Below are 11,763 nucleotides of genomic sequence, written 5' to 3' on the forward strand. Positions count from 1 at the left end.
CTCTGGTGGAGTGTACTGGCACCGATGCCTCTCTCCTGGGCGGCTGTAAATAATCAGCAGCGTGGACTGAGGCCTGGTCGTTGCCCTGCTGTGACTGAGGCCTCCCAGCTCCCCCGCCACCCGCCAGTAAACAAGTGAACCGGACTTGCAGCGTTCCACATTAAAGATGTCCAACAGGGTCTTGCGCTCACCGGAGAAGCGACCGGGACGATTGCTCGCTGTCAGGCTGCACTCTTCCTTCAGGCACTGACCCCTGCAAATCCTCTCGGACACAGACAGCCGCACAATCCAGCTCCTTCAGCTTCTCCACCAACCAGCAACTCCCTGGTGGGGTAGACCTGCAGAACCACTAGGTTCTGGATCTCCAGCAGGGTCTTGTGATCATAAAAAAATGCACTTGAAAGGAAACCTTGTTCAACCCTGTAGAAGCCAGTGTGATCGAACATCGTTCCCGCCAGAAGTGGACCAGTGGAGGAACTCAGCAGGTCAGACAGCATCTCCAGAGAGAAATGGGCAGTCAACTGATGAAGAGTCTCGACCCAAAATGTCAATGATCCATTCTGCCCCGCCCCCTCAGACGCTGCCTGACCTGCAGGGTTTGCTTCCTGGTTGAGATGCCATCATCTGCAGTCTCTCCGAATCAAAGGTGGTGACGAATCAGTATACAAGAAGGAGTTTGAAAATCCAGCTGAGCGCTGCCGCAACAACAGCCTCTTTCTCGATGTCAAGCAAGACCAAGGAGCTGATTATTGACCTCAGCAGGAGAAAACCAGAGGACAATGAGCCAGTCCTCATGGGGGGGATCAGAGGTGGAGAGAGTCAGTAATGTCAAATTCCTCAGTGCTATCATTTCGGAGGATAGGGCCTGGCACGTAAGTATAATTATGAAGAAAGCACGGCGGCACCTCTGCTTCCTCAGGAGTTTGAGGAGATTCAGCATGACATCTAAAACTTTGACAAACTTCTATAGATGTGTAGTGGAGAGTATATTGACTGGCTGCATCACGGCCTGGTACGGAAGCGCCAATGTCTTTGAATGAAAAATCCTGCAAAAAGTAGTGGATACGGCCCAGTCCATCACGGGTAAAGCCCTCCCCACCGCTGAGCACATCTTCGTGGAAAGCTGTCGCAGGGAAGCAACATCCATCAATGAGGATCCCCACCACCCAGGCCGTGCTCTCTTCTCACTGCTGCCATCAGGAAGAAGGTACAGGAGCCTCAAGACTCACACCACCAGGCTCAGGAACGGTTATTATCCCTCAACCGTCAGGCTCTTGAACCAAAGGGGATAACGTCACTCAACTTCACTGGCCCCATCCCACAAGCAATGGGCTGACTTTCAAGGGCACTTCATCTCATGTTCTCGATATTTATTGCTTATTTATTTATTATTATTTCTTTCTTTTTGTATTTGCACAGCTTGTTGTTCTTTGTTCACTGGTTGAACGTCCAAGTTGGTACAGTCTTTCATTAATTCTTTTATGGTTATTATTCTATTATGGATTTATTAAGAATGCTTACAAGAAAATGAACCTCAGAGTTTATGTACTCTGATAATAAATTTACTCTGAACTCTTGAATCCCACCATCTTAGCAACTGGCTGCCGAGCTCCCTCCCTTGAGGTTAAACAGATCACTGTGGAGAAGCAGGTCCCATTGAAAGTTTCCAGCCTTACTCTTCACTCAGTACGTGCTCCTAACCATGGACAATGATTAATGCAGTGACTCCCCGATCAGTGACCTCTCTCAGGCTGTGCTGTTGCGCCACCTAATGTGACCCGATGATGCAACAACTCAATGGATTTCAATGAACCAGAACCTTGCGAAATTTGTAGTTTTGTTGCAGCTGCACAGCGCAATGCATTAAAAAAAATTACTATGCGTTACAATGAGAAACTCTGTTTCCTCTAAGCTGCGAGGGGGCACTGTCGCACAGTAACTGAAATGACCCCATGCACATAGCCTTTTTTGCCACACAGCTGGAATAAAGACTGACAAGAAAAAGTTTATGTAACGTCAAAGATTTTCTTTGTTGTACTGTACATCATTATACCCTTCAGTTAGTAAATAAAACCAAAAGTATGTGGTTCTTCAATTTTCATTCTAAATATTCATAGTGTGCATATTATATTAAAAAAAATTTAAATTGCCGCACTGATTTCAGGCCAGGTAAAAATTTCCTGCTCAGAGCAATCTTTGGTCCATGCAGCTGTAAAAAAAAATAGAGGGAACATTGATGAGAAATAGATTAAAAAATAAATAAATAGTACAAAAGACAGGTAAACAGGTAGTGTTCATGGGTTCATGGACCATTCAGAAACCTGATAGCAAAAGGGAACAAGCTGTTCCTAAAAATGTTGTGTGTCTTCAGGCTCTTGTACCTCCTCACTGATGGTGGTAATGAGAAGAGGACAATGTGGTGCGGGTCCTTCAGGATGGATGCTGTCTTCTTGAGTCATCGCCTTTTAAAGATGTCCTTGATGGTGGGGAACCTACTGCCCATGATGGATCTGGCTGAGTCTTCAAGCCCCTGCAGTTTTTTCTGGTTCTGTTCCCTGGCGTCTCCATACCAGACAGAGATTGCAACCAGTCAGAATGCTTTCTGCCATGTAGAAACTTGCGAGAGTTTTTCGTGACAAACCTAATCTCCTCAAACTCGTACTGAAGTTTAGCCACTGGCATGCCTTCTCTGTGGGTGTATCGGTATCCTGGGCCCAGGGTAGTGTTAGACAATAGACAATAGACAATAGGTGCAGGAGTAGGCCATTCAGCCCTTCAAGCCAGCACCACCATTCACTGTGATCATGGCTGATCATCCACAATCAGTACCCTTTTCCTGCCTTCTCCCCATATCCATTCACTCTGCTATCATTAAGAGCTCTATCTAACTCTTTCTTGAAAGAATCCAGAGAATTGGCCTCCACTGCCTTCTAAGGCAGGGCATTCCACAGAACCACAACACTCTGTGTGAAAAAGTTTTTCCTCTGTTCTAAATGGTCTTTCCCTTATTCTTAAACTGTGGCCTCTGGTTCTGGACTCTCCCAACATCGGGAACATGTTTCCTGCCTCTAGCGTGTCCAATCCCTTAATAATCTTATAGGTTTCATTCAGATCCTCTCTCATCCTTCTAAATTCCAGAGCATACAAGCCCAGTCGCTCCAATCTTTCAACATATGACAGTCCTGCCATCCCGGGAATTAACCTCGTGAACCTACACTGCACTCCCTCGATAGCAAGAATGTCCTTCCTCAAATTTGGAGACCAAAACTGTACGCAATACTCCAGGTATGGTCTCACCAGGGCCCTGTACAACTGCAGAAGGACCTCTTTGCTCCTATACTCAACTCCCCTTGTTATGAAGGCCAACATGCCATTAGCTTTCTTCACTGCCTGCTGTACCTGCATGTTGATACACAGGAATTTGAAACTGCTCATCCTTTCCACTGCCGACCCTCAGTGAGGACTGGAGTGTGTTCCCTCGACTTCCCCTTCCTGAAGTCCTTGTTCTCACTGACACCAGGGGGACAGTTGTTGCTGCGACACCACTCAACCAGCTGATCTGTCTCACGCCTGGACGCCTCCTCGTCGCCATCTGAAATTCCGCCAGCAATAGCTGCGTCATCGGTAAATTTATCTATGGTGTTTGAGCGGTTCCTAGCCGCACAGTTATGGGTGTGGCGAGAATAGAGCATCGGGCAAAGGAGGCATCCTTGAGGTGTGCCTGTGCTGATCGTCAGCGAAGAGGAGGTGTTATTTTCAATCCGCACTGACTGTAGCTCCCAATTAGGAAGTCAAGGATGCAGTTGCAGAGGAAGATAGATAGATAGATAGATACTTTATTGATCCCAAAAGGAAATAACAGGGTCACAGTAGCATTACAAGTGCACAGATATAAATATTATAAGGGAAGTATAAAGAATAAAAAATAAGTTACCACAAACAGTCTAACAGGAGGGGGATCATCACTTTCCCAGCTATAGGTTGACTCATTATAGAGCCTCATGGCTGGGGGTAAGAATGACCTCATATAGAGCTCTTTGGAGCAGCACAGTTGTCTTATCTATTAGTAAAAGTGCACCTCTGTTCAGGCACGGTGGCATGCAGAGGGTGAGAAACATTGTCTGGAATCGCCAGGATTTTCCATGTGGTCCTTTGCTCTACTGCAGCCTCCAGTGTGTCCAGTTTGACTCCTATAACAGAGCCAGTCTTTCTAATCAGTTTATTGAGCCTTTTGGCATCACCTGTGTTGATGCCATTGCCCCAGCACCCCACCACACAGAAGATTGCACTGGCGACAGCAGACTGGTAGAACATGTGAAGGAGAGGCCTGCAGACTCCGAGGGACCTCAGTCTCCTCAGGAAGTAGAGGCGACTCTGGCCTTTCCTGTACACAGCCTCTGTGTTGGTGCTCCACTCAAATCTGTCATCCAGGTGCACCCCCAGGTACTTGTGGGTCCCCACTACATCCACGTCCTCACCATCAATAGTAACAAGGAGCAGTGCAGGCTTAGTCTTACAAAGGTTACAAAGGGCGAGGTTTTGAAGCTTGTTGATTAGTACTGAAGTCCTCTGTATTAGAACACAGAACATAGACTATTACAGCACAGCACAGACCCTCTGGCCACAACACTGAGCCAACCTTTTAACTTATTCTAAAATCAATCTAACCTTTCCTTCCCACGTAACCCTCCATTTTTCCATCATCCATGTGCCTACCTAAGAGTCTGTTCACTGTCCTCAATGCTTCTGCCTCTGCCACCGCCCCTGGCAATGCATTCCACTCACCCTCCACTCTCTGTGTAAAACACCGCCCTCTGACGTCCCCCCCTATACTTTCCTCCAATCACCTTAAAATTATGAATGCCCACTCACGTTAGCCATTTCCACCCTGGGGAAAAGACTCTGACCGTCCACGCTGTCTATGCCTCTTATCATCTTGGACACCTCTGTCAAGTCACCCCTCATCCTCTTTCACTCCAAAGAGAAAAACCAATGCTTTCTCATGAGATATGGTCTCTAGACCAGGCAGCATCCTGATAAATATCCTCTGCACCTTTCTACAGTTTCCACAGCCTTCTTATAATGAGGCGACTGGAACAGAACACCATATTCCGAGTGCAGGGTTTTATAGAGTTGCAACATCACCTCTCGGCTCTTGAACTGAGTCCCCCTGCCAACACACCTCATCGGTATTGATGTCCTCTGATGTCAAGAACTCTCCAACTCATGTTCTTAGTTTTTTTTTGTTTTAGCAGTCTTCCTCCTTTTGCTCATTGGTTGTCAGTCTTTGTTTGTGTGAAGTTTTTCATTGATTCTATTGTATTTCTTTGTTCTACTGTGCATGCCTGAGAGAAGATGAATCTCAGGGTAGTAGATGGTGACATATATGTACTTTGATAATAAATTTATTTTGAACTTATATATATTTAAACAATCTATCTCTAGAGTTAAATGGCAATAGCACCATATAAAATGCAGGCAGTTAGCATAGAGTCATATAGCACGAATACAGGACCTTCTGACCAATGTATCCACCTAGCTAGTCCTAAACCAATCAGCTAGTCCCAAATTCCTGCATTTAGCTCATATTCCTCCGAGCCCTGCCCCTTTCTGTACCTACCCAACTGCTTCTTAAATCGTCTTGTTCTACCTGCTTCAATCACTTCCTCTGGCACGCTGTTCCATATAGTCGTCACCCTCTGTGTGGAAAGGTTGCCTCTCTGGTCCCTTTCAAACCTCTGTCTCCCACCCCCGGTCTTGGACTCCCCTACTCCAGAGAGAAGATCATTGCCACACACCTGATCATAGTTTTAAACATTTTTATAAAGTCTGCCCCCCCCCCGATTCTCTTATGCTCCAAGGAATGAAGACCTACCCTAGCCATCCTCCCCCTATAACTCAGGCCTTTGAGCCCTGGCAACGTCTTCGTAAGTCTTTCCTGCACTCGGTCCTGTTTAATCATATCGTTTCTGTAACAGGGTGACCAAAACTGTACACAGCACTCCAAGTGGGACTCACCAGTGACTTACAGAACTGCAACACGTCCCAGTGCCTGAGTGATGAAGGCCAGCATGCTAAAGGCCCTTTTCACCACCCTGTCCACCTGTGGCATTGCTTTCAATGAACTATGCCCTTGTATTCCTTGGTCCCTCTGTTTCATTACATTCCCTCTTGCCCTACCATTCATAGTAGAAATCCTATGCTGGCTTGACTTTCCAAAATGCATCATCTCACACTTGTGTATTAGTTACCCGAAACAGAAGGCGATGCGATCAGCCCAGATGAAGGAGCTCAATCCCAAAACATCAACTGTCCGTCATTAAGGACCCCCATCGCCCAGGTCATGCCTTGTTCTCATTGCTTCCATCAGGAAGGAGGTACAGGAGCCTGAAGGCACACACTCAATGATTCAGGAACAGCTTCTTCCCCTCTGCTGTCCAATTTCTGAATGGAGATTGAACCCATGAAAACTTCCTCGCTAAATTTTATTTCTATTTTTGCACTACTTATTTAATTTAACTATTATATTTTTTTTCCTCTCTCTCCCCTTATGGATGTTGTGTATGTGTATTTTTTCTTCAATCTCGGGTCCTCTACCAGAGGTCTGGGAGCTTGAGGTTTCAGCACAGTATCCTTGCTGTTCCCAGTAGTGCACTCTCCCAGACCGAGATCTCAGATGTTGTTCCCAGGATTTGTTGGAGCCTGATCTCAGGTGTCACAGTTCCAAGTGCTCCAATCTCCACCGGGATTACGCTGGCTTTAACCTTCCACATCCTTTTTATCTGCTCTTTCAAGCCCTGGTATTTCCCCAGCTTCTCATATTCTTCCTTCCTGACATTACTGTCATTTGGGATTGCCACATCTGTGACTATTGCTTTCTTCTGTTCCTTGTCCAGTATTACTCTTTCTGGTTGGTTGGCCAGTATCTGCTTATCAATCTGCATTTGGAAGTCCCACACGATCTTAGTTCTGCCATTCTCCACGACCTTCTCAGGTGTTTCCCGTTTGGAGTTGGGAGTGTCCAATGCATACTCAGTGCAGATGTCCCTGTACACAATTATTGCAACTTGGTTGTGCTGTTCAGTGCATGCTGTCCCTGCCTGCATCTTGCACCCTGCTACTGTGTACTGGATGGTTTCAGCAGATTCCTTGGCCAGCCTGCATCTTGGGTCTTGTCTGGCAAGGTAGACCCCTGTCTCTACTGCTTGTGCTCAGCGCCTGTTCTTGTGCAGCCACAAGCAGCGTCTGTCTGCCGTCCCTCAGCCCTGCCATTTCCAGCCATTGGTAGGTCCTTCTTATGTCAACCACCTCTGATATCTGGTGATGGTCTATCTCATGCAGAGTCTGGTCCTGCCATGGTCTCTGTCCTCTGGCTCTGCTTCACCCACTTTGATTTCCATGTCCCCTGCCTGCTGTCTGAGGGATTCTCCCAGCAGGTCGTCTGTAGGGGGCCGTCTTCCTGACATACTCATGGGTGTTTCACATTTCTTCCAGGACTGTGACTTTGACACTTCCAAGTCCCCATCCTCCTTTATTCAGTAGAGAGTACTGTTATAACCCCTCACCCTCCCCGCCCACACACACTGTATATGTATAGACAACCTACCCCTGCATTTCTAATGACCAACACTGTTGATTGTTCTTGTGATAGAATGCTTCTGTGGGATTATGGCGGGAAGTTCCAGTTCATTTATTGTTCCATTTTAGCTCGGATTATATAGTTACTCGCTTGTGTACTTGTGGGTCACCCTAACTGAAACCGGGTGTGTGATGGTCACCTCCCCCGTTGGTGTGAGACTGGTTGGGTTCACTCTCCACGCAGGATGCCTGGTCTGTTTTCTGTTTATTGCAATAAAACGGTTATTGAGTTAACGAACATCCTCGTCTGTCATTATGGACCTTCAGTAATGCACCCCCCCTTCACCATTCCCACTATATATAATATATATTTACTGTAATATACATTTTTTAATATTATTATGTATTGCAAATGCACTGCTGCCACAAAACAACAAATTTCACGACATATGCCAGTGATATTAAACCTTCCACGGACTCTGCCTGACCCAGCAGAAGTTTACCTGTTTGTCCAGCAGGTGGTGCTGTTGTACCACAGGCAAACAAATGACCGGGATAAACTTGGGCTGATTTCTCTGGAGCAGCGGAGGCTGAGCGGAGACCTGATGGAGGTTTATAAGATTATGACAGGTGTAGTTAGAGCGGACAGGGAGTATCTGTTTACCAGGGTTGAAATGTCTAATGTCAGAGGGCATGCATTGAAGGTGAGAGGAAGTAGGTTCAAGGGGCTGTGAGGGGTAAGTTTTTAACTTAGAGAATGGTGGATGGCTGGTATGGGGGTAGAGGCAAATAAATCAGAGGCTTTTAAGAGATGTTTAGATTGACTCATGAATGTGAGGAAGATGGAGGGACATGGACATTGTGTAGGTAGGAGGGACTAGTTTTTTTTACTTTTTAATTGGTTTGGCACAACATTGTGGGCCGAAGGGTCTGTACCAGTACTGAACTGTTTTATGTTCCATGTAATATCTAAAAATGTGAATGGGGTTGGGAATCACAGGGAACATCATCCAACAGTCTGGACAATCTCCCAGCTGGACATCACCCCAACATCCAGAGTGTGCGGCATTGGGCCATTGCTGTCCGGGGAAGGAAGGATGTGCTTCCCTCAGAGTTCAGGGACAGAGGTGAAGCCTGAAGAGCCAGCAGTTTCTGCATCACCCCCCCCGCCCCCCCCCCCACACACACACACACTCTCACACACACACACACACACACACACACACACACACGCACTCCACTCCGACATGCACGAGAGAGAGAGTGAGAGAAATCATACACACAGCACTGAAACAGGCCCTTCGATCCAATGACTTTTAGAAGTCAGGGTGCACTGTACTGTAATGGTTAACACCTCATCTTACAGCGCTGGCTATCACCATTCGGGGTTTAATTCCCACTACCGTCTGTAAGGAGTTTGAACGTTCTTCTCGTGACTGTGTAGGTTTCCTCAGGGTGGTCCGGGTTTCCTCCCAGATTAGTGAGTTGTGGGCATGCTATGTTGGTGCCAAAAGTGTGGTCCCAGCACAATTCTCGCTACTTCATTTTATTTATTTGTTTGTTTGTTTGTTTATTGCGATACTTCCGGCCCTTCGAAACACGCCAGGCAGAATCCTTTGATTTAGTCCTAGCCTAATCACAGGATTGTATGGTTACATGGTCGGCACAACGTTGTGGGCCAAAGGGCCTGTAATGTGCTGTAAGTTTCTATGTTCCATGTTCTAATCACGGAACAATTTACAATGCCTAATTAACCTACCAACCGGTAGGTCTTTGGACTGTGGGAGGAAACCGGAGCACCCGGAGGAAACCCACAAGGCCACGGGGAGAACGTACAGACCCCTCATAGACAGTGGCACATACTGAACCTGGGCTGCTGCTTCAGTAAAACATCGTGTTAACCATTAGTCTACCATATACTTGATGCAAAGCAACGCATCTCACTGTATGTTCCAATGTACATGTGACAAATAAAACTGATCTTTATATTTATCCATCTTATACCTCCCTCAACCTCTTCCTCTGGCAGCTCGTTTCACATGTTATCTACCACCCTCCGTGTAATAAAGTTGCGCCTGAGTTTCATGTCTCCGTTCCTAACCTTGTCTGCCAGTGACAGTGAAAGTTCAGTGACGTTGGGTCATTCAGGATGGGAAACTCTTCCATCAGCTACGCTCTACCTAACCCGAGTTAGCACGGTGAAGAGATGCTTGTCTTGCGGAGGACTTCCCCTCAATCCAGGATGTTCCCAATCGATGTCCAAACGATCAAAGCCGTACTGTCGGAGGAAGCTGATGGCGGACGTTATGAAGGTCTGACGGTTTTCGGGTGTGGACACCGCAGTGCTGAACCTGAGGGAGGAAACCCATCTCTGATGACCGTAACGGGCTGACCATTCACTCTTAGCTTCCCAGTGCGAACGACAGCTGTTCTCACCTCATCACCCAGACAAAGGTGAAACAAAATGTGTTCACACTTACTGCTGAGTTCCAAAGTTCCAGCCTCCGCCAGACAGCAGGGTTTTCAACTTTTTGTTCCTGTTGTAGATTAAGCGGATCGTTGGAGAATGATGCCTGAAATTATAATATCCCATTTAAAGTGCCTGTCCCCATTGACCTGCATCTGGACCATAACCCTCCATACCCCTACCATCCATGTACCAATCCAAACTTCTCTTAAACGTTCAAATCAAGTTCACATGCACAACTTGCACTGGCAGCTTGTTCCCCACTCTCACAACCCTTGTTCCCATTAAATTTTCCACTTTTCACCCTTAACCCTTGACCTCTAGCTGTAGTCCCCATCAACCTCAGCGGAAAAAGCCTGCTTGTGTTTACCCTATCTATACCCCTCATAATTTGGTATACCTCTATCAAATCTCTCCTCATTCTTCAAGGAATAAAGTCCTAACCTATTCAATCTTTCCTTATAATTCAGATCCTCTGGTCCCAGCAACATCCATGTACATTTTCTCTGTACTCTTTCAATCTTATTTACATCTTTCCTGTAGGTAGGTGACTAAAACTGCACACAATACTCCAAATTAGGCCTCACCAACGTCTTATACAACTTCAACATAACATTGAATATCCTGTACTCAATACTTTTATCTTTGAAGTCCAATGTGTCAAAAATGTACTTATCCAAATTTCTCTTAAATATTGAAATGAAATCCATATCCTCTACTTCCACTGGCAGCTTGTTCCACACTCTCACCACCCTCTGAGTGAAGAAGCTCCCCCTCAGGTAGCCCTTAAATACTTCACCTTTCACCCTTAACCCATGACTTCTAGTTCTAGTCTCAACCAAACTCATTGGAAAGAACTTGCTTGCCTTAATCTTGCTAAGGCTTATTCTGGAGTTAGGTTATATAAAAAAATGCTAACTTCAGCAACCAACTTCAACAACCAATCTTTAGATGTGAACATGGATAGCAGATTAAATTTAAAATGCAGTCTGGGACAGTAATTTTTTGGAGCTGTGGACACCAGTTGATTGGAAAACTAGACAATGCTGAGTAACATTCACTTTGGGATCTGGAGTGTGGGTGCAAACAAGGATGTGTGAAAATGATATGTAATTTAAAGGGAAGCATTGTAGCTACATTGTAACTTTAGAACTGTCCTGCTGTTATCTTTGATCTTTATTGGGTCCAAGAGTGTCTCAATTTGATGCCTGCTGCTCATTTTTATTGAATCAAACACTTCTGTATCCACAGCTTCAGTGTCTGGTGACTTTGTTGCAACATTTGGGGGCTTGTCCGGGATACCTTCGTGTGACCAGCGATCTCAACAGACTAACTAGGTGAGTTTTTTTTTTAAATTAGCACTCACACTTGGACCTGTTGGGTTGGTGGCTATGGGATCATGAGGTATCACAAACACGGTGGAGAGCTGAACTAGTAGATATGAAAGGAGCGTGGCGCACGTGCGTGCACGTGTGTTTATGTACAAGATTAGACTTTGTGTGTTAACTTGGTTGATGAGGCCATCAGCAGTGAAGGGTGTTTACTGATGGCTTGGTATTCCGCAATGGGCCAGCGAGATAGACCAGAGGAGGGGGAAGAGAAGTCATAAAGCCGTGACATCACAGATAACTTGCTTTGTGTGCCAGCAGCTGGGGCGCACAGTGAGGAACTGCTGGAACAGGCGTAGGAGGGGAAAGGAGATGGTTTGTTACAGCCGT

The sequence above is a fragment of the Mobula birostris genome, chromosome 14 (genome assembly GCF_030028105.1).
Source record: "Mobula birostris isolate sMobBir1 chromosome 14, sMobBir1.hap1, whole genome shotgun sequence".
In the NCBI taxonomy this organism is placed as follows: Eukaryota; Metazoa; Chordata; class Chondrichthyes; order Myliobatiformes; family Myliobatidae; genus Mobula; species Mobula birostris.